General features: G+C 41.2%; 1 protein-coding gene and 1 long non-coding RNA gene across 5 annotated transcripts in view; both read right to left on the bottom strand.

The window, feature by feature from the left end:
* MECOM (MDS1 and EVI1 complex locus) overlaps positions 1 to 22,450 on the bottom strand; it is a 330,408-nt gene that overhangs the window by 209,153 nt on the left and 98,805 nt on the right. The window lies entirely within an intron of this gene.
* LOC147651362 (uncharacterized) lies at positions 6,617 to 20,760 on the bottom strand. The gene is made up of 2 exons (XR_015274295.1): positions 20,712 to 20,760; positions 6,617 to 7,224 (listed from the first exon to the last, which is right to left on the bottom strand). It is a non-coding gene; the product is annotated as an uncharacterized LOC147651362 (long non-coding RNA).

Below are 22,450 nucleotides of genomic sequence, written 5' to 3'. Positions count from 1 at the left end.
AAGAGGTAAAATTATGTCTTTTAAAAGTTTACTGTTTTCTTGTTCTAAGATATAAATGATAAGGTTGGGACTGGGAAGCAATTCAGAAATATTTATTCCACTGAGACAATAGCTTTTTGTCATCAGAAGAAAGAATTGGTGACTACCAAAATGAAACAAAAAGACAACAGCATTAACCATGGCGTGTGCTACACCAATAAATAAGAAACACCTTTCCAACAGCTCAGCAGAACAAAGCCTGGGCCCTGACTGAGGGATGGGAATACCCACCCCAGAAGGTGACCTGGCTGAGGAACACAGCATTTTTATTTTCACACATACATGTGCAATAAATATAACAAGACACTGGAAGCATTTCACCCTCTTCCAGATGATTAATTTACAGCCTGTTTCATCAACCTTTTATGATGTGTAACAGGGACTTATAAAAAACATAAACATCTTTGCATCATTTTACAGGTACGACATCCTGACCAAGGTGGTTCTTGGTTGGGGGGAAGCACACAGCCTGGAACTGGAGCTTACTTTAAATAAAATTACTCCAAAGTATTGAAATCTATGATATAACCAAGGCAAAGCACCAAAATAACACCTCTCAAGTGAAGACCAGCATGTGGACATGGCTGAAAGACAGATCTACCTGCAATGCAATGCATTTGTGTAATTAAATCAACCTGCCACTCTCTCATCTATTATGTAGATGCAGAAATACTAATAATAATTATCCTCACATATCTAGAAAGACTGAATTAATGGTTTCAAGCAGCAAGAACTTATTTGTGTTTGGATCTCTCTCACCAGAGCTTCTTTAACTAGCTCCTGGGTAGAATTCATTAATTTTTATTAACAGGGAAAACATTTGTCCCCATGACAATATTTGCATTGCCTGAATGATTTTCACCTCTGCCACAAGGTGTACTATCGGCTCATACATCACGCGATTACTTGGAGAGCAGAAAGACCCTCAGTCATTAGTGAGTGAATTAAAGATGATCTAAAGAGCTATTAATCACAGTGACAAAAGCCTTAATGTTGCTGTGACCCTAGTGGAGCCTGGGGACTAAAAGGGAAGCCGAGGGAGAGAAAATGGAAACATATGTTTTCTCCAAAATAACCTACCTTAGGAGAACTGTCAAAGATAGAGTTCCTTCAAAGAGAGAAATTCAGCCATACCACTGCTCCCAGATTTTACTGGGACAGGTTCTGTAGCCAGTCTACTTTATTATTATTTACAGTTACTATAAATGATTAAGCAATAAAAGATACATGGTATATTCAGGCCTTCCTTTTCTTTGCCAGGAGTTATTTAAAACCAATATATTTAAAGCAAACTGATACTTGTAACATATCGTAGGATAAACAGAGATCACTTAACTCACAACCTTGTTCAAACTAAAGACTTAGCATCCACATCCCCTGTGGAGAACACCAGGCAGTAAACTCTGCTCCTGCATTTTCAATTTGAAACTTTACTACTAAAATTCAAGAAAAAGTGAAGCCTTTTGTTTGCTGACACCATCTCAAATTCAGCAAGGCGAGTCAGATGTCCAGACACAAAGCTTAAATCACAAAAGCCAAATATATTTCTATTAATATATTAATAGATATTTCTAATCTTCTCAATAACATCCTCAGTTACAACCTCTTCCTACTGGCAGTGGCTTAGTGAGTTGTGTCTATAATAAAGTTGTCTCTGTTTTATGGGCAGTAAGACACCAACACAAAAACTGTACACACAGATGCAGCTGAGAGTCTCATGAGAAACACTGAACTCTATTGTATTTTCTCCAAGTATTAGCCTGTAGACAGAAATTAAATAAACTGGTATTTCTCCATCTGTTTGCACTATGAAGAGATGTGTTGGAGCAGCTGAGCTCCTGGTACCCTCTGCTGTGCCTCATGGGCAGCACAGAGTTCCTTCCTGCTTACTGCTGCTTCCAAGCCATGTTCCCTAAGGATCTGACCCACAGCCCTTGGAGAGCTCCCATTTGCTTTGTCAACTTTGAATGGCTACAGAGGTGCAGGGAAACATCTGCAATGAGCACAACAGCCAGATATTAAAAATTAGTTTAGGGAACACAAGGAACCTTCCACCTTTCTCTGCCCTCCTTTCTCCCCACCCTCTGAGCCTACAAATTAGACAAGTTCAGTGTCCCAGAATTCAGTCAAGAGCCTCTTGCTCCAGTCTCAGGCTCCAATCCCGTGCAGGACTCCACAAAGATGAACTTGTTCTTAGACAGGATTGCTGCCTTACTCTTTATAAAACTCTTAGTATTTAGTGATGTGATATCTGATCGGTCTAAAGTAGAACTTTCATCTCAATGAGAAAGGGCACTACATATTCATCTGGTGTCAGACCCATACATAAACAAGCTTCCTCAAATGACAGATCAGAAGCAAGAAGTGGCCTCTTTTTTCTAATAGCATCAGCCCAGCTGCAGATCTCAGTGGCGCTTATTCTCAGCTGGTCTGCTTTCAACTTTCACTTCCCATTTAGAAAGCTAAATTGGGAGTGCTTTAATCTTCTGGGTTCTTTTCCTTAATGAGAAGTGAAAGGTATAAGTGGCAGCAGGTAAAGAGATATTGAAAGCTGTGGCAGACTAGCATTTAAATTTTAAGAAAAGCTAGATCAGAGCATTTTCTAACATTCCTTTCTTTTATGATAGTAAAAAAAAATTACAAAAACTGTAAAAAACAACATTTTTTTGCTGGGAAGATGGCACAGCAGCAGAAGGGCAAACTTTAAGTAGGGTAAAGAGGAGAATGTGGATTCTGTCCTGGGCTATGCTGCAAAACTCTGCCCCTACCACTGCACCACTGAAAGATGTTCATTTGAGCTCTCATTTCTCAAAGAGTGTGCTCAAAGTAAGCAAAGACACTTTTGTTGCTTGTAATGTCCTCAACACCTGACAGGATGAGGCCTTAGGAGCAGAAAACAAAGCTGTAGTTAAGAACTCCCCCTAAAAGCTTCATCCTGAAAATATTTTCTGCTAGTGGGAAACATCACAGCTTGGCTTGTTTAGTTTTCCTTTCCAGATATTAAAAAAAATTGTCATGTCTCTGTATCGTTTCTTCCTTCAAAAACCTGAAGAAAACTAAGAGAAAAGCAATGTGAGATAACATCCCATGAAGAGGCAGATGTGATGCCAGGACAAGCTTTGTTTCACAAGCCTCAGCCTCTCAAAAGAGCAGATTTCATTGCTCATTCCTTCACCCAAATACCTTTCCTGCTAATCTGTGTTTGTTTAGGCAGAAAAAAATTCCTCTCCATTTTGGTCACAACCAAGGAGTCTCATAGAAATCCAGGCCCTGGATTTCAGTATCTGTGCCCACCTGATGATATCTTTTAGGTCAGCATCTCCAGAAGTGGCCACTGCGTGGGACTCCCCTTCCACTTGTGCAGCCTTCTCCCAGTGCCTCAGCACACCTGGGCCCCCCAGATCTGCTCCATCATCACACAGCTTCTTATAGTTCCATTAAATAGTTACACAAGAGATACAAAATAAGAGTTTCACTGCTTTTGTGTCTCCCCTTCCAATAAGTTGCAGCTGAAGCGATCTGGGGAAGAGTTGCCAGATAAAAGTGCTGAATCTCAGCAGCAGAAAGGAACAATTGGGGCACATTTTATGAATATTACCCCAAGTCCATTTGCCATCAGGCACTCCATCATGGAGCACACCACTGGTGCTGCATTCCCATGGGGAGCAGTCTGGAAAAATAGGTTTATATTGTGCCAAGACACCTGCTAACACCCTTCGCTGTGGACCCCACTCTGTACCTGAATTTTTCATGGCTAATTAAGAGGTAACAGCACCTAATTTCCCACTGCAGTTCAGGTGTTTGGAGGAGTGCTTTATTGTGTTTCCTTGCATTTCCCCTGGGTTTTGTTCCTACACATCCGATCCATGTGTTACTGACTTAGCTCATTAAATATAAATTGACATCTCCACTATGGAGAGCGGAGTATCCTCAAAATCCCCTAAATATCATCGTGCCTTAGAAGTAACATGGAGCAGGATGGAATATCCTGAGTGAGAGCCTGGGAAACAAAACTAACAGAGTATGTATTCCCCTAATACATGGAGAAAAGGGGATCCAGTGCAAACGAAGCATAGGATGGTAAATAAGAACTGTGCTCGCTTGCAGTCATGCACTATAGCCATTAAACCTTAAGGTCTTAAAGGTACCAAGCAATGCATATGATAAATTTCTCCAAAACATCCCAGCCATAACATAGTTCCTGCTGATTGCTCATTTACCCATAATGCATGCTGTCATAGCAAAGCCTGACAAATGACAGCCAAAGCTCAGGTTATTTTTTACACTGACTGCCAAGCCCCTCACCTCAGATTATTCATTTATTAGGGCAATCACTGAGGTCTGGGTACTTAATATTGTTTTCACCAAATATGAAAATGATCTACTTGCCTATTCTTTAGTTCCTCCTAGGGCAAGCCATTTATCATCAGCCCTGGATAAATGACTGCTTCATTATAGCCATAATTTATGAGATGTTAGAACTAAAGAGCCACACCTAAAGACTTAAAGCTTTAATATGGATTAAAATAAGATAATCAATCAAGCATATACAAATTCTCTTTAGAATTATTTCTTGCTTTGAAATGGCTTTGCATTTTTAGAATGGAAGGAGTCTTAAATTTCTTCTTATCCAACCCTAGCCAAACTTGTTTAAAAGTCCATGAGGAAGCCTAGGACATAACCTTGTTGGTCAGCCTTAGATACTGCTTGGCAGTCATTTCATAATTCAATAAAACTGCCTTTTGGGCTAAGGACATTTTTTGTGGTTTCAATGGCATAGTTGTGACACAGACTGAGAGGATTTGCAGGCCTTCAGTCCAGAACAAGTGGGGAAAAGCATTCTCCATGGATACTGCCATACTTTTCATCCTCTCCTGTGGAATTCTGCTGCTCTGGTGTTACAGAAGAGAGACAGTTGAATGTTACTATTGGAAAATATTTCCATGGTTTTTAAGGGGGTTTCTCTGCCTGAAATAGCATTTCACAGCTCAGTGTTTGGGTGAGGGAAGCTTCTTCCTCTAGCTGGGGAATGAAATTTCCCTCCCTCCCCGAAACAGTGTTACAGCTTGAAAGCAAAAGTTTCTGGTTTGTCTCAATTGTATATTTGCCAGCACAAAGTCAATATAAATATTATTCCTCAAGCAATCACCTTGCTTGACACACAAGCCTAAGGCCACTTAACCACTTAATCCTGCATCTTCTGAAGCCCCTCTTGGAAATAGATAATATTTTAGATTTTTTGAGCACCAAGACAAGGATGCAGCTATGGTTTCCATTGCTGGCCAGGCATGCTGTGGGCACAAGTCTCAGGCAGTGCTGGAGCTACAGGGACTGCAGGCAGGATGAATGAGCTAGCCCAGGAAGCCCAGAGCAAGCCCATGGCAGCAGGCAATGCATGATGTGATGTGCAGGCTGCTGAGAGAGGGGACTTTGTTTTCTCATGAACCAAACCACAGCCCCAGTAGGTGACATGGACAACCTGAGCATCTCCCTGAAGTTCAAGCCTGGACTATGCACCCAGGAGGAACAGGGGGTGAGGCACACAAAGACCCTGTACTTGCAGCCACAATGCCAAAAACCAAACTTTCCCAGCAGTAACAGCCTCCTGCTCTCAGGATAAGTGCCTGTGACATGTGTTTTACTGAAGCAGATTGTTGGGCTTATGATGAGAGAATACATTGCAGCTTCACTCAACACAGCCTCAACCAATGAGGCTTCCTCAGTAATGCTAACACTGATTTAAATTTAATCCCAGCACCAGGCTTTGTTAGCTAAAGGACATTTTTCACTCCAGGTTAAGTCCCCCTCTCATACAACTTGGTGTCAGCACTTCAGCAAGAATAAAACAGTCCAAACTCTGCAGTTCCCATGTGTGAGAGCTGTTTAAGCATGTCTGTGAAAGGAAGTGCTTGGCACACATTATAGATGGAATGAAATTTAAAGTATATATCTATGTGGTTGTAAACATATAAATGTACAGGAATATATTTGTTAGCAAAGGTACACATAAGATTTTTTTAATGTGTATGCAAATAAACAGCTAAAATACATCATAAGCACACTCTAAAAGAACTTAAAGACTATATTTACATCCAGGGCCCCAAAAAGTCCGTTTCCCTAATTATTTTGGGAGGTTTTAACTGGAATTTCATGTAACTGAGGCACAATGCTGTTGTCAACCTCAAATGTGCTAAGAAAAACCCAGTTCCCCTGCATGAGCCATTCCCCCTGACCTATGGCCCAGCCTCTAGTCTTGGCAGGGAGGTGATGCTATGGCATGGACCACGTTTATCTCAGTGCCACTGGGCTGGGGGGACAGCACTCCCAGCCAGGCTGCACCAACCCCTCCCAACCCATTTCCCTCAAGGAGACCTCTCCAAGTCAAAATCCATCATCATCCTCCTCTCTTAAAACAAATTCTCTCTCAGAGCAAGAAGCTGTGTTCCACATTCTTCACCAAAATAAACGTAAAATCAAGTTAGAAACCCTCCAAAACAGGGCTGGTAATGCAAATATTGACACAGCAAAGAAGAGGGAGTGCAAAGCATGGCTGGACAGACAGTCTGAATACAAAATATTTCACAAAAATGTCATCTTTATTTAGTGGGTGATGAAATCAGCAACTATTTTAAAAGATTTATAGTTTTTGTAGCCCAGACACTTATGCCCCCAAGTTATATAATGGGAATGTGAAGCAAAGGCAGTTTTCACAAGTTATGTTTGGGATTAATGTGATGAGCACTTTAAATGCCAGCCTCCTGATGACTTCCATGGAAGTTTTGCAGGAGCAGAATTTCTAGGAACAGATAATTAAAGCAATGTTCTCCCACACTCCTTGTTTTTCTACACAATGGCTTTATAGTTACACAATTTATTTCTTCTTACACGAGGCTGAGTCACCACCAGCCACCACAACACTGAAGGCACACTTGGGATGCAGAATGGAATGTACATGCTGAGAAAACACACAGGGAAAAAAAAAAAAAAGTCATTTGTTTTCAGTGCTATCAAGTGGCACATACACCTTGGTGATCATCTTGGGCCAAACCCTGCACCCTGCAAGGCCATGGCCTTCTGGTTTGGTTCACCAGGAATTCTGCAGCCCAAGCCACTGCTCGAGTGCTGTGTCACCTTGAATTGCTGATCTGACCTCTGTGGAGAATCCTGCTTCTCTTCTCCCTTTTCCTGAGGAATAAACAGCATTTAGAATAAGATCTTTAAGTGGAAAAGTTCTGCTTCTCAACAGCTCCTTTCCCCAGGCAAACATAAGAGGATGCACCAGCCTTGGGGGCACCTCACCAGTAGGAATGACACTCATTCTCCACTGCTCAGTGATGAGCCAGGTGTAGGGTTAAGGAGAATTAGGACCAAACTGTAAAGGCATTAGAGTTTTCATACATCTAATTACTGCTCCTCAGCAGCTCTGTCTGAGTGAGGTAGCCCAAAAAGCTGCTGTGGTGTCTCCAGGTGGACAGCATCTGCCAGCAGCTCTCCTTGGGTCATGGAAGTGTGGTACAATATCATCCATAGCCCAGCTGATTGGCCTCCAGCCCCCAGAGAGCCTTGTACCTGAACACCTGCCCAAACTCAGCAACACCAAAGGTAGCTGGTGTCTAAAAAAACCACTGCACCTTCCCTACAAAGCTCAGATGTGGGGTTATCACAATATTAATTTATGCTGCTAAAAATACCCCTTTTTATTCTTGTTTTTTTTAATGAACGCTGCTGTTCTATTAAGCTGAAAAAGTTGATGTGAACAGAACAAGAAACAGCTCCCATGCAAACTGCTAAGTTACCAATTAGCTCCTTAAAACAACTGAAAGTCACAGAGCCCCCTCAATGCACAGAGGCAGTTAATTAATTAACATTAGATGTGATTAATAATGAGTCTTGTTTAGTAGTAAATATCTGCCTGCAATGCCTGCATGTCAGAACAAAAAGCCTTCAGAGAGCGGGCAACTATATTTATCCTGATTGCGTTTGGGATTTTAACATGTTTTGTGCAGGCTGACAAATGGCCTATTAATTATCTAATGTTGTCTGACAACAACAGCTTGATAAAGATGTATGTTTTTGAATTGGTGGATGAAAACTGCTGGAGAAGAGCCCCACAGGGGCCTTGCTGTCCTAAAACTGGGCTCCAAGCCATGACAACAGGCAAGACAAAGCCCTATCTCCTGCCACAGCCTTCGGAGATAAAATATGTCTTGGCATTAGGGACGTTTTCAGAAAACTGCCTCTGCAATATCTGATTAGGAAAAGGAGGAGTATGTCTTTACTAAATTGGGGTTAAGGCATAATCAATATCATATATGGAGTGTCTGGCCTATTCTGCATAAACACAGGCACTTCATATTATTAAGGAGTCTATAATGCAGAGGAAGCATATGGCAGGACATTGCAGCGCTTTCTATTCTTTTTATTTAGAACTTTATCTTCCAACCTGTTTGACAGCTGCTCCTAAGTGGTTTCACAGTGCCAAATTATTTTTATGATTGTTTGATGTTTTATTCTCCCATTTCAGTTAATGAGATAGGATCCCACAATGGTCATAATTCAGAGCTGTCAGAACTAAAAAGCATGCTTGTGGCAAGATAGCCCGATGGTAAATAAGGCTAAAAGCTGTGGATAATAAAAACTCTCTTATCCGAGTCTCCTCTGCAATCAAAACTTGGTTTGGATCCTTCTTTCTTTTGTGCTCTCTTGTACTACAACCTTCCCTTTTGGACAGGTAAACTATCAATCTTTGGGTAATGTCACCCTTTTAATTCTGTTCACCCTTTCCTTGTAATGAAATGTGTAGGATACACAGGAAACGTTGAAATGTCTAAAGATATTGAGTGCTATATTATAATTAAAGGGCTGGAGTCCTGTTTATTGTGCCAAGGGAATAATTTGTCATATATGCTTAGAAGAAACTGTTCAACAAATGACCTTTAAGAGTCCCAGGAAATGGGATATCTGGCATTCCCCAGGGATTTTAACAAAAACTCTCAAAAAGTTCACATTTCAGATTCTAACTTTCAGGATGAGAACTTCTGTCCCTTTTATTCTTGGATACTTTATGTAGGGAGCATATAAATAAAGAGCATGAGATGTAAATAAGTAGTCCTGGCTGTTACACCACAGGTCCAAGAACTGGGCTGCTTTCTTCTTATCTCAACCAAAGAGTTTCTGCATGACCTTGTAATTTCACTGCCAACTGTCTCAACTTCCCTAGCTAGAAAATATCTATAAAATACCTTATCACTCATCTTGGACAAGTCTCCCACAATTATTTTTCAGGAATGCACCACACAATTCCATTATGTAGCTCAGATGCTACAACACCTCTGTTTGTGACAGGCCAGATGATCAAAGATCCTGTTTGCTTTCAGAATCAGAAAAAAAATGTGTAACCAGTGGATTAGGAAAAGATCCCAAGCATAAAACATTTGAAGAAGTTGCAGGAATTGCACTGGTCCATTTATACATGGTTAAAAGCAAACAAAAGTTGCCATTATTTGGAGAAAGCAACATCAGGCATGCAACAGAAAGGAGGAGGATGCAGGCAACTTCTCCAGGTGTTGGCAAAAGGGAATGTGGGGAGGGAAACAGGGAGGGGCAGAGCACAAACTCCTCAGGAATCTCCTCTGGAAACCTCCACCTGTGGCTTGGCTACTGAGGTCAACTCCAACAACCGGAACTCATAGAAAAGTCTCTAACATCCACCAATCCACTGATCCTCAATACTGACAGCCAGGCTCTAATGAGCTCACTTCAGAATTAGTTACTGCTATCCCCAACACACATCTGATTTCCTACTACGTTTTTTTGACAAGAAATCACAGAAATTATTGTGAAGGAACCAAAACAAAGCACATCAATAATCATTTGAGTTAGCACTCAAAGCCCAGGTATGCAAATCAATGTCTAAAAAAGTCTGCTTTTTTTTGGTATGTGTTTTAAGTCAATTCTTTTGGTCCAAATATATGTCTCATAATAAACAAGAAAACTGGACAAAGTTAATCTCAAGTATTCCACTGCACAGGTCTCACACACAGTTTGTGGTTGGAGCATGGCAAATCCACATTGCTAACATTTTTTCCTCTCCCATTATGAAGGGCTGGTGTGATAAAAAGGGGCACAGCACTGTAGGGGCTGCCCACATCCAAATCCAAGCACAAGAGAGCTGATTCAGCAGTCGCCTGGTAGGTTATACACAAAGGGTGCGAGAAACGCTTCCCTTTGCATCATTTTCCCAGACTACAGCTAATAAATGTTGCTGTAACTGTCAGATCAGATGCTGGGGATCTGCCAAAAAGCCATGGGAGCAAGTCCAGAGGAGGAACAGGTAGGAGCAAATGAAAGCCAGTTGTGCTCCTGATGTCCACACCAGCTCTGAAAGGCACTCGTGCCAAAGCACCGCTTCAGGCAGAGACACCTTGGCCACACCAATTCCATCAGCCTCAGGGAAGGAGAAGGAACAAGAGCACAGCCCATCCCTCTGCCAGCCCAGGGCTGCCTGCACCCAAGGGAACCACTGCAGATAACCAGCACAAGCAGTCCTGGGGCTGGAAGAGCACTTGCACATCCTTCTCAGCGTGGGAAGGGCAGGAATATCACATAATTTCCACATTCCTGAGGTTGCAAGCTTGTCATGTTAGACCATCATCACTATTCAGGTTTTGACATTTATCAAATAGCAGAACCCAGAAATCCCTTGGCTGCAGGGCTCTCACCCAGGGCTTGATGCAGAAGGTCTCAAGTCACCAAGGCTCTTTCCATAGACTTTCCATCTGGGTTCACAGCAGTTTCCCTCACTTCTTTTGTCTCTATTTCAGTACAAAGTATATTGATATTGATTTGGGGTATGGGGGAAAGGAAGGGAAGAAGGAGGAAGCCTCAGTGTGGATGGCATAAGGAAATTTGATACAGCTTTGCAAAGTTCAGGTACTCCTTTTTTCAGTCACAAGGAAAGAAAATTGATGATGCCACAAGTTTAATGCTAATTGATTTATTACCTGCCTAAGCAAATCCTAGGCAATGCAATGGCAAGCTTAGACTTAAAGCAAATGATTTACAAGATAATGTTTGACTCTGGGAAAGGGTAATCAGATCCAGATACAATGGATGATAGGATAATTGAGAAGAAATAAAAGAGGATAAATTGCTATGTGCTAATGAGCTTACAGGCCCTAATGGGGAGGACATCAGTTTTAACACTCGGGTTATGAGCTAGGAGCAAGGGGTTTTTTTTCTTCAACAGCTAAACATGTAGTGCTGAAACAAACCAAGATTAATGGTGTCCCACTCACTTACTTATCCATTCTTTACACCTTCAGCAGCTTCCTGCATTAAATGTCTGGCTGTTTTTAAACCAGGTTTATCCAAAGCACCTCACTTGGAAGCCATATTACCTATTTCTAGGTTAGGGCACATCTGTTGTTTGGGGATGAATGACTCAAAACAGCATTTCTCCCCCTTGCAGCACTGGCTGCCTGATGAGTTTGCAATGTCTTTGCAGGTCTCTTTAGGATCATAGGAATATTCTCAAGCCTTTATACGGTCTCACTGCACTCAGGTTTTGAAGCAGTTGCCAGAGCAATGCTGTCTCACATCATGATTCATTTTTATATCTTTTTCTCCCTCCATCCCACATCACCACCTAGAACCAGGGACACTTTATTGGTATTTCTGATTACAGCTGTAGCCATCTAAATTTTTCAGCAGGATGGGGGTCTCTCCAGCCCTGATGTAGAAATGTACTATATGAATGGTGCTAGCCACAGAGTAATAAAAAGACAGTGCCGTGTGCTGTTATTGGTAAGGAATACAGAAATGAAGCACTTCCTTAGAGACCAAGCCCATATTCCAGGGCAAGGCTTCCAACAAATGAAGTTTAATATGATGAATTGTGGTACAGTTCCAGAATGAATACAACTCTCAAAAATGCAGGTCAGCTGAAGCTTTTAAGTTACAATGTGCATAACATGTCCAATACTCCATTTTAAAGAGAAATATTTCTAGTTAATATGCACAGAAGCATCCATAGCCCTTCTGAGTTAATGCATGGGGAGCCTTTTCCCTTTTTTTGCCGTGCCACACCCTTTAGGCATCCAGACACTAATTAATTCCAAATCCTGTGCAGGTAGCTCCTTTCCTATGGAAGGGGGAAGATGCCAACAGGGGTCCCTGTGGACCCCACCAGACCTCAACCCACACCAGGGAGTAACACCCCATGGGCAGAGGAGCAAAGGACAGTTTGACCCCACCAGGGATATATGTGCTCCAGGCTCTGCTTGTTGAATCACCTTTCATTGTCCTGACCCAGATTTCAACATTTGCTTTACAATTAGAAACATGGATCACAAAACCACAAATTAACAAACACAATCGTTTGGTGCTGGCACTGCTCGCAGAGGCAGGGATGGAAAACACACCTTTTCTCTGTGAACAAAAATCAAAAGCCTGAAAATGTAGATGCATGTGGCACTAAATGCAAGTGCAATGGTGCCTGTCCCTCTCTAAGGAGAGATGTGGTAAGGAACTGGTTCAAGCACTTTTGCAGGAAACCAGGAGCCAACTTGTATCCCAGATCATCCCTTTCTCCCCCACACACCTCATCAAGCATCCCCTGGAGCTAAGCTATTGTCACCTTGAACACAGAATGATTTCATGTCAAAGTAAACAAGCCTTTCCTAGTTTCTTCCACTGAAAAGTCTGTGGTCTAGTTGTAAAACAAAATAAAAAATAAAAGAACAACTGAAAAGGATAAATATTAAATGTCTTAATGTATTACAAGTCTTAACATATTAGCATGTTCCTTCAGGGAAACTGGCCTGGAGCAGCAGACCTGAAATGGCTGCAATTAGTACAAGGATTGTTCTACTTGAAGCAACTTGCCTTTTCTGTTTGAGAGGAACACAGAGTGTGAGCTCCCTGTTCTGCTATCGGGCACTTACTGTACAAGCAAACAGGATATGATAGGTGGGACTCCAGTAATTGTCCCTATTCACTCTTACGGATGAAATATGGGTTTAATGTGCTGAAGAAAAAAAAAAAGTCAAGTGAATATTGAAGAGATTGCTTGTTTGCTTGTAGGTATTGATGTTAGTTTTAATTTTACCTACTGATCCTGCAGCTCTGAGACAGTCACAGCAGATCCAGCTCCCACTTCACAGCTGTGGCAGCTTTTCTGTTGATGAAGTTGAACTAAATCCCAGTGACCTGCACATGCAAACTCCTTTCCCTCTGTGGAACCTTCTAACATTTATCCACCAAAACTAATTTAATTCTAGACATAAAATTAAAATATACCTTTGCTCTTCTGAGATGCCACCTTCAAGTTTCTGGTTGCCCATCACACCAGTGCACGTGCTGGTGGCTCAGCTTTCAACTTCAGTCCCTTCACTCAAAATCCTGCCCAGCATCAAATGCATTTCCTCAGGAAGATTCTGTAACTCTGCAAATGCCCAGCAGAGCTGAGGTACGTTCCAACAAGCCTGAGCTTTGCTGTATGCACACCTCACATGAAATTCAGCCATGGTCCACACTGTCAGTCTCACCCCCTCCAGTGACACCCTGCTCCTCCCTTCACTGCTGTCCACAAATATCCTTAGTGCTCGTCCTTGTACTGAGCCTCACATGGGACAGCAGCCAGAGGTTTTAGCAAGCAGAGGCAGAGAGCTGAACACCAAAACCACTCAGTTCCTGTTAGGAAGACAGCATTTGTGCTCACATGGCCTGACTGTGCTTATATTCAAATGAAGAGGTGGACAGGGAGACTTAGAGGGAGTTTTTGCTATTTGCACATAACTGCACAAGGATTTTTGAACAACAGACCAAAATGACAGGAGGACAGAAAGAAAGCAGGACTTCCTCTGCACCAAAGTGAAATCACCGGTGTTTGAGGGACAAAGGACCCTGCTGGTCAGAGGTGGAGAGGCACCAAGCCACCAAGGCATCCCACACCTGCAAAAGCAGGAGCTAGAACCCTTATGCATCCACATGGAAATGCTGAAGACACAACAGATCCTCTCTAAATGCTGTCATATGGATGCTCTTGGCCTTAAATTTCATCTCACCTATGTCTTACTTTGTCTAGAAGTATTCTTTTCCTTAAGCATTTTTAATATGTTGGAATATTTTGTTGGCCAATCTTGTTTGGGTTTTTATATTAACATTATTCCTTACAGCAACCAATTCCCCAGTCTGCAGCCACCACATTGGGACAGAGGACACACACACATTCAGTGGGAGCTCTACACCTTTCTTGTCTGTAACACACTTTTCTACTGAGACAAAACCTCCTATTAAGTCACAACTTTTCTCCCAAGTCCTTCCAAACCTCTATCTGCCCCACTGGAAGATGTGACACAACCTTACACCCATTCCACAGAGGGTGTGTTTTGGGATGCTCCAGCTCTCACAGTCAGCACTTTGTTGTGCCACTGACATCTCTGAAGTGTGGCTGCACAGCTTCCCCTCCTGCAGAGCAGGGCAGCATCCCCTGCCTGCAGATATCTGAGGAAAACCTCTCTGCTGTAGGATCATGAACAAACCTCGCTGCCTGCAGCAGGGCAGGGCAGCCGCCGTCCTTCCCACAGTGCTGTGGCAGGAAATATTTTATCCTCCTGCAGCTGTGCCAACATTTGCAGAGTGCCTTGGCTCTGTGAAAGCAGACTTTTTGACCCTGCATTTGGCACGTGCACAAGGAAGAGGCACAGAGAGGCTCAGAGCAAGCCCTGCTTGCACATTCACCTGGGTCCCAGCGTGGCCAGCACACACTGGGGCGAGCCCAGGAGGGTCCCCCAGTGCCCACAGCCAGAGCTGCTACATCACCAAAACACCCAGCTGCATCCCTAGCCACAGCATCAGGGCAGGTGCCAGCTCAAATGCCTTCTGACAGGGTTGGAACATTAAATCCCAACAAACCTGAGGGATCCTGGGCCTGTTGGCCCACTGGAAGGTGGATCAGAAAATCTGGGTTCATGTCTCTACTCCATTAATTTTCCCACAGGAACAGGTAGTTCCTAACTCAGCTGGTTTTTAAAACAGCTTCTTGCCTGCTTGGTGCCTCAGCTTCCAATCCATGTAAAGGGGATCATTTTCATTGCCTTATTTTATCCCAATTTGTCCCTTCAGACTATGCACATTTCAAGACCACAACTAATGTGTATGTGGAGCAACTGGTGTAACTCACCCTGATCTCACTGCAAGCATGTACCTGGCTTACCAGTAGTGACAAAATGATAATCTTAACACTCTCCACTCCCACAGATTTTAATTTTTTTTTTAACTGATCTTGTTATCCCACCAAATTTATCATTAGCTACCAGAAAAAACATTTACAATACACAGAATTTAAACAGCTAAGCCTGCTTTGGACTTTTTAAAGCAAACATCTCAAACCCAGATATTGAATATGATTCCAGAACTTTTTGGGAGGTGGGGGATTTGAAAAATAATTTCACCTGAGGTGTTAGGTCATACATCAGTGATTTCAGCTTGATGCCACTAGAAGTGAGCGAGATGCAATGTTTTGAGAATCAGAATGAATAATGGAAACATCAGCTCAGCCCTGACCCTGGGTGTGGAGGCACCGCTGTGCTGGGCTACAGCCCCACTGCCTCTGCTTCAGCCAGCAGGTAAAGCTCAGAGCAGGGAAATGCACATGGGGGTGGGGGAAAAAAAATGGAATAATAGTGTAGAGCATGGATAAGCCATACACAGATATTGGTAATTTCAAATAGGTACTTCTCAGAGGAGCTGTACTGTACACCTTTGACCTTTAACTGGAGTGCTCAAACATTGCTTGTAATGATGACTACCAATGAAAGTCCTGTGCTGTGCTTGGCTGCACTTTCTATATGAGTGCCAGCAGTAAGATAAATGATAAACTGGTTCACTGGAGTACTAGTGGTTTGGGGGCTATTGATTTTTGGTCCATTCTCTTTAAAAGTGAGATCTAAAAAGTTGACAGAGGGTCATTAATTTCATCATATACTTGTCGACTCATCCATAACCAATCCAGGGGCTGAGTGCGCTTGTCACTCTCTGTTTGCACTTTATTTGTTTAGCTTTTCTTTGTGATTCTACATTTTCCCCCTTTACTTCAGCTTTGTGGTCATGTTCCTGCTGTTATTTCTTTTTCCCCTCCAAATGAGCACCTCACTTTGCACTTCTACTGAAAAATGTTGTTATAATATATTTATATTATAAATAAATTCAGTGGCTTCATTATCAAATCTGTGCTAGGAGAGGAAGTCACCTCTGTTTAGTGCTATTCATTTAAAAAGAAAAAGAACTGCTATAAAATTCATCAATCTTAATTGTGCAATCTGAAGGAATTTGATTGAATAAACACTTGTCTGAAGACTTCAGGGTCTTGTTTGAAAGACACATTAAGGAAAGAGTTGGAGAATGTTTCCCTTATGAAGCTCCATAGGTCCATGACAGTGTCATCAGGTGACAGGGAAAAGACTGAATTCAAATAAACATATGACCATAATTAGTAGAGTTCCCTTCCTTGTCCTTCTGATTAAGCCCTTAACAACTCTTTGGAATGCATTAACTAAGAAAATATTTTACCAAATCTTACTATAAAAAAAAACCAAAAACCTCCTGACTTATCCTAGCTTTCATAGAGTGAAAATATACAGAGAATTCTCCATAATTATTGGTATAATAACAACTGGATACAAATATTTAAGACCAGAGGAGTACTTCATACATCTAATGAATAATTATTCACAGAAGGAAGTTATTCATGTGCAGGAACTGCTTGCAGGAGGCAGGTTTTACCAGCTTAAGTTAGTTAAGTGTATTTCTAGGTAATAGTGTCATCTGTCTCCCAACACCAAGTTCATCTGCACTGTCTTTCATTGGGAGCCCAACAGAAAAGTGTATGCAGGAAGTAAAAGAAAGCGTGATTAACTACTACAGGCGATGGCCAGAAAATTCCAGCATTAATAATATCACAGCTTGCCAGTAAATCTCTCTTTTATAGGTAAAGAAATACATTTCTACTTTAAAGTGTGTTTTTATATACCCTTGAGTGCCCAACTAGTTAAACTACCAAGGGAGCTCTACATGATTTAGAAGTTAATCCTTCAAATGGCTAACAATTGAATGCCTCAGCTGTTTGTAGTTTCCTACCGCTGGCTAATTTCATTTTTGTTTCATGTGTTTGGTGGCAAGCTTTCATTGTTCAGAGCTCTGACACCGAGGTTGTAAATGTAGTTAATTTAGTTAAAATGAGGCTGGGAACATTCACACCATGTTCAGCTTGTTTTGACTAGGCCTGGTAGAAGCTGAGGTAGATATGCCTGGAGAGCAAACAAGTGGAAAAAAGAAAATGGAGAGAAAGCAGACAAAGGAGATGATCCAAATTTTCCAAACAGTAGCATTAAATAGCCTTTTTAAATGAAGAAAAAAAAAAACCAAAAAAAACCCAACATATTTAAGGTTACTGCTTTGAGGGCCAGAAAGTCCAAATACATTGAAATATTGAATGATCAAGTGATTCACCACTGGGTTTGGCTTTCTGGGCCTACCTTTATCAATTCCTTTGCTTTTGCCAACAGCAAAGCTCATCAATCCCATCCTTTCTCTGAACCCCATTTCATCTGATTGGCACTTACAGAGATCAGAAGGCTCATAAGTGCTTAAAAAATATTTATAGCAGTTGGTGCACAGCTCCTCAGTGCCCATGCTGGGAACACAGATGGAGCCAAGATGGTCAGATCACAACTCATCCAAAGGGGACTCACCTAAATGCCATGAAACTCCCCCAAAAAAATCAATACTTTTTTCTGTTCTTGGCATGAACAGCTGAATCTGTACAGCCAGTGACCACTTTTCCCATTCACATCCCCAAATATACGATGCAATTTAGGTTGAACACCCTCTTGACCTCAGCAGAGCCTGCTCTTGTGGGGAACAGAGCCCCCAAATCTCATGCCCAGGGCTGCAAAAATGGTGCCAGAGCCAAAGGAAGGCTCAGCAGCTCTGGCACTTCCTTGCTGCATTTCCCAACTCGAGCAAGCAGCTTCTTAAAATCTTAATTATAGTCTTGATTAATAGATATTATAACACAGCTCCTGTTTGCCTGTAATTATATTTGACACAGAGATACAAATCAGCAGTTTAACACACTGGAATAGGATTCATAAGATTTTATAGGATTATGGACATACACATTTTTATTAAAGCTCTATTGGTTTCTCTTTAGCATTCATCAAATCTCTGCTTTATACAGAGATAAATATATCTTTTTTTTTCCAGAAAGTCATTAATTTTGGAGTTTGCGAAAAATGAAATAGACGAAGTGGGTAATTTTTCACACTTAGAATAATTTCTCTGTGATATTATGACTCTTTTTCTTGTACTGCTCTGGCAGATTAATATGACTGTTATTTTCTCCACTAATTGGCTTTACAGATAGCCATGGGAGATAGCACCTAATAAAGCCAAACAAGAGAGAAAAATATTAAAAGCACTAAGCTGTCCCATAACAAGGGGGTCTATTCATTAAGAAGCAATGTACTATTAGAGAAGATTTTTAATAGTTTTCTAAAATAAGTTGAGTATGCACTAAAAACCAAAAATGGATTATTCCTGATTGTCCCTTTCCCTAAAGCACTCCAGGTATGTAAGGCAGCATGAACACACACACCTAAACCACAAATGGGACAGCACCACAGGGTCTGAATATCTCTCATCAGCTAGGGACAAAGAGCATCACCTCTAAAATAAAAGAAATAAAAGAAATAAAAGAAATAAGTAGCGTCACACAATAATCACAAGAAATTCCCTTGAAACCAATGCTTGCTTTATCTAAAGCTGGAGAGCAGGGAGAAAACTATGTGTGAACTCTGACTCAAACACAAGCCAGCAACAGGTATTGTGGTAAGAGAACACTTAAAAATATGATGCAATTCTCCCTTATTGACAACCAGAGCACCTCATTGGCAGCTTGAAGAGAGAATTATCTCCTATGAGGAACCTGCTATTTCTGCAGCACCAATGCCCCTCCATGCACCAAGCTGCCACATCTCACACCATTTACTGACTGCACACTCAGACCTGCTGTGTGTGACACCAAACTCCACAAACATCTCAGCACAGGATCCTCTATTTTGGAGCAGCACAGCTGGGAATTTCTGCAAATATTTTTCCAACCTAAAACCATTTTGCTCAGTAGCCTATAAGTTAAGTCAGCACTTTGAAAATAAAGCAACTCTGGATTACTACCTAGGAGCGACTGCTTCCAGTGTCTCTTCCATCAAAGCAGGTGAGCTAAACACTTAAGTATTTAGCCAAAAATCCCACACAACACTAGATACAAGCCCTCAGCATGATATTTTAGAGGGACATTAAAGGAAAAATCACTCCAGGTGAATTTTAGCTTGTTGGAGGGCAGGATCCAATCACAGGGACTCTGAGAAGCTGATATCTCTTTTCACTCCAGCCCTGCCTGGCCCCCAGGTCCTTCACCTGTGCCAGTGAAGACACAAAGAGTGTCTTGGCAGCTGCTGCTTTTGGGACAAGCCATCATCTCTCCACTAAGTCTCCCCCAGGTACATTTTATTTATAAGTATTATTGATACTTTAGGAGATCAACATGGAGCAATTCAGGTTCTCATTATAGTAACTGCTGAAGAAATTTAACAATATTCTAAAACAAGAGAAAAAGTTTCATGGGCATAGGTTTGTGTCTCTGGGCTTCACTCCATTGCTGTTATTTCTTTTCCTAATCAGGTTTTCCACTATTTAAACATATAACCAGGTGGTACTGAAAGGAACAAAGTAAAAATAACTAACAAGAGATATATTGAGTACTAAACCCGTAGCCTCTTATTGGCCACTCCTACCAAATGAGAAAGGCAAGATGTTTGTGGAAGATGGGAAAAGCCAAAGCATCAACAAGAAAAAAAAAATCAACATTCAAGCATACAATTTTTTATCCAATGATTTGTTCCATGGGTGCTTTGGTTTGATAAAACACTGAAAGTCACCTTAAGAAACTCTGTTCACAGTTACACAGGCACAACTCCCACATAGTGCATTAACTGTGCCACTGCAATCATGGTGAAGATCACTGGGAACACAGCAGGAGCAGCACAGCAGTGCCCAAAGAGCTTTCTCTGAACTTTTCCCTCCTCCTGTATATCCTACTCCAGTATAGAGTACCCCTCTTGAAAAATCATCAGGAAAGAGCATCAAATTCAAATATAGACTTTCCTCTAGAGTCACAGCCACTCAGAGTAAGACTTGCATTTGAGATCACTCTGAGATTCACTTCTTAATTAAAGAAAAAAAAATAAAAAATAAAGGAAAGTTAGAAGAAGTTTAAAGACATCCTTAAAGATGCCATCCTAAAATTCAAAATAAAAGTTGCCATTAAAACGTCTACCTGCCTGTTTTGCTGGCTGCTTTCAAAGCAGCCCCAAGCAGCCAGAAAGCAGCACAGGGTCAGGACACAAGAGGCCAGTTACCACTTTCAGATTAAGAGAAAAGAGCAAAGTTTTTTACAGGTGCATAAAATAGAGAGTGAAAAGCTGACAGAATGTTACTCAATTAAAGTTACTAAATTTTATAAAGCAGGACTAGAGGAAGTTTAAAACTTTTGCATAAGAACTTAGTTTAAGCACTTAGATTAAATAAAAAGAGAAAAATTACCTACTTACTTGAGAGGTGGAAAAGGAGCTTTAACCTCCACTACAAACACTAGCCAGAGAACCCTAGAGTCCCCTCAGCCAACTTTATATCCGCCTTTCACAGCAGAATTGGGTGAGCTGTGTAACCTGAACACCTGAAAACTCCAGTGGTAATGAGAAGACTGAGCCCTTCCATGCCAGGCAGGGGATACAGCTCAGGCTGCACCTAAATTTAATGCCATATACATGGCATTAAATATACATATAAAAATTTTAATATGCAAATAATGTATGTTTATAAATGTAGATCAATATCAGTAATCAATCAATACTCAAAAAAGAAAAAAAAATATAAAATACTTGGAGCCACACAGGTGCAACCCCAACCGTGTTCACACCCCATGGTAAAACAATTTCTGAATTTTACTCCCTCTGTGTCCCAGTGCAGGTGGCTGTGAGAAGGTCAATTAGTGCCCTTCCCACCCTGGGGGGATCACATCCACCTAGGAAATATTCTCTCCATCACAGCAATGACCAACAATCAAGGAATTGCAGGTGCCTCTTATCCAAATGAGAGCGGTGCCAATCCCTGCGCCGGTCACTCCTTCAGCTGTCAGAGCTGCTGCCACCACCCTCCGGATGTCACTGCCACTGACACTCCTGGCTGCTTCAAAGGAGCAGATAATTAATGTAATTTGTTAAGCTTCTGACAGAAAGCCATTCTCATAACGTTGAGAAAGTGGAATTATTTTTTTTTTTTTTAATTTTTTTTAGTATCAGGCACTTTTGTCCTTGAAGCAGCACCTGTTGTATTCAGTGGGATCCATTTTTTTTCTCCTGGGAATAGCAGGGATGATTTTGATCTCTCCCAGTATTTACCTACACCCTGCCATGAGCATCAGCAGGAGTTTTTTACCAGTGGAACTGAGGACAGCAGCAGCCCCACACTTCTTGGAATAAAAAAACCAGTGGTAGCTGCCTTTCCAACCAGTAGGGAGCAAGGATTTCCCAGCTAGAAAAAAACAATCCTGCACTTTTTATTGCAAATACATATCTAGGAAGTCAAAATATACAAATTAAGATCATGGATATCAAAATACTGGACACAGTGGCATTGTTATTGTACTTAAGGCTGTACCAATGTTTTCTTTCAGTGGTTTATAACTTAGCTTAAAATTTTACTCCTGGCTGAAAACTAGCACAAAATTTGAAAATTTGAGAAAAACCAGCAGACAACTATAAAACTCTATAAAGCAATGAAATATCAAAAATCCTTTTTTACCGTAAAAATTATGTTTTTATTTGGAAGATGAAAGGAATTTCTAAAAGATGAGGTATTCCAGCCAATGCTGTCTTGTGGAGAAAAAAATGTTCTTCTTTGCCCTGTCTTCCCACAAGGTTGCAAAAAATTCAACACATTTTTAAAAGGAGAGTTTAAACAACAGAGAAACATGGAGAAATAGGAAAAAGACTAAAATGCAGCCTGGAACTACCAAAATTTAGGGTGTAGTTTGTTGGGTATTTTTTTTTCTTTTTCTAGCTAAAGCAAGGCAAAAATTAAGTCTACCTAGATTGTAATAAAACACTTGATGCAACAATACTTTGAAATTATTATTTAATAAGATAAAGATGAAGATTTGTGAAAAAAAAAAGACTTTTTGGATGGGTAAAGATGGATATGAAAAGCAACATGTCTCATTGCAGGTGGTAGTAGTGAATTTGTCAGGAAAAGTAGGATTTGGGCTAGAAACAGAAAAGACAGAGGACAA

The sequence above is a fragment of the Cyanistes caeruleus genome, chromosome 10 (assembly GCF_971803275.1).
Source record: "Cyanistes caeruleus chromosome 10, bCyaCae1.hap1.1, whole genome shotgun sequence".
Lineage (NCBI taxonomy): Eukaryota > Metazoa > Chordata > Aves > Passeriformes > Paridae > Cyanistes > Cyanistes caeruleus.
Note: the sequence above shows the minus strand (reverse complement) of the source record. Positions and strands in the feature narration are given on the sequence as shown.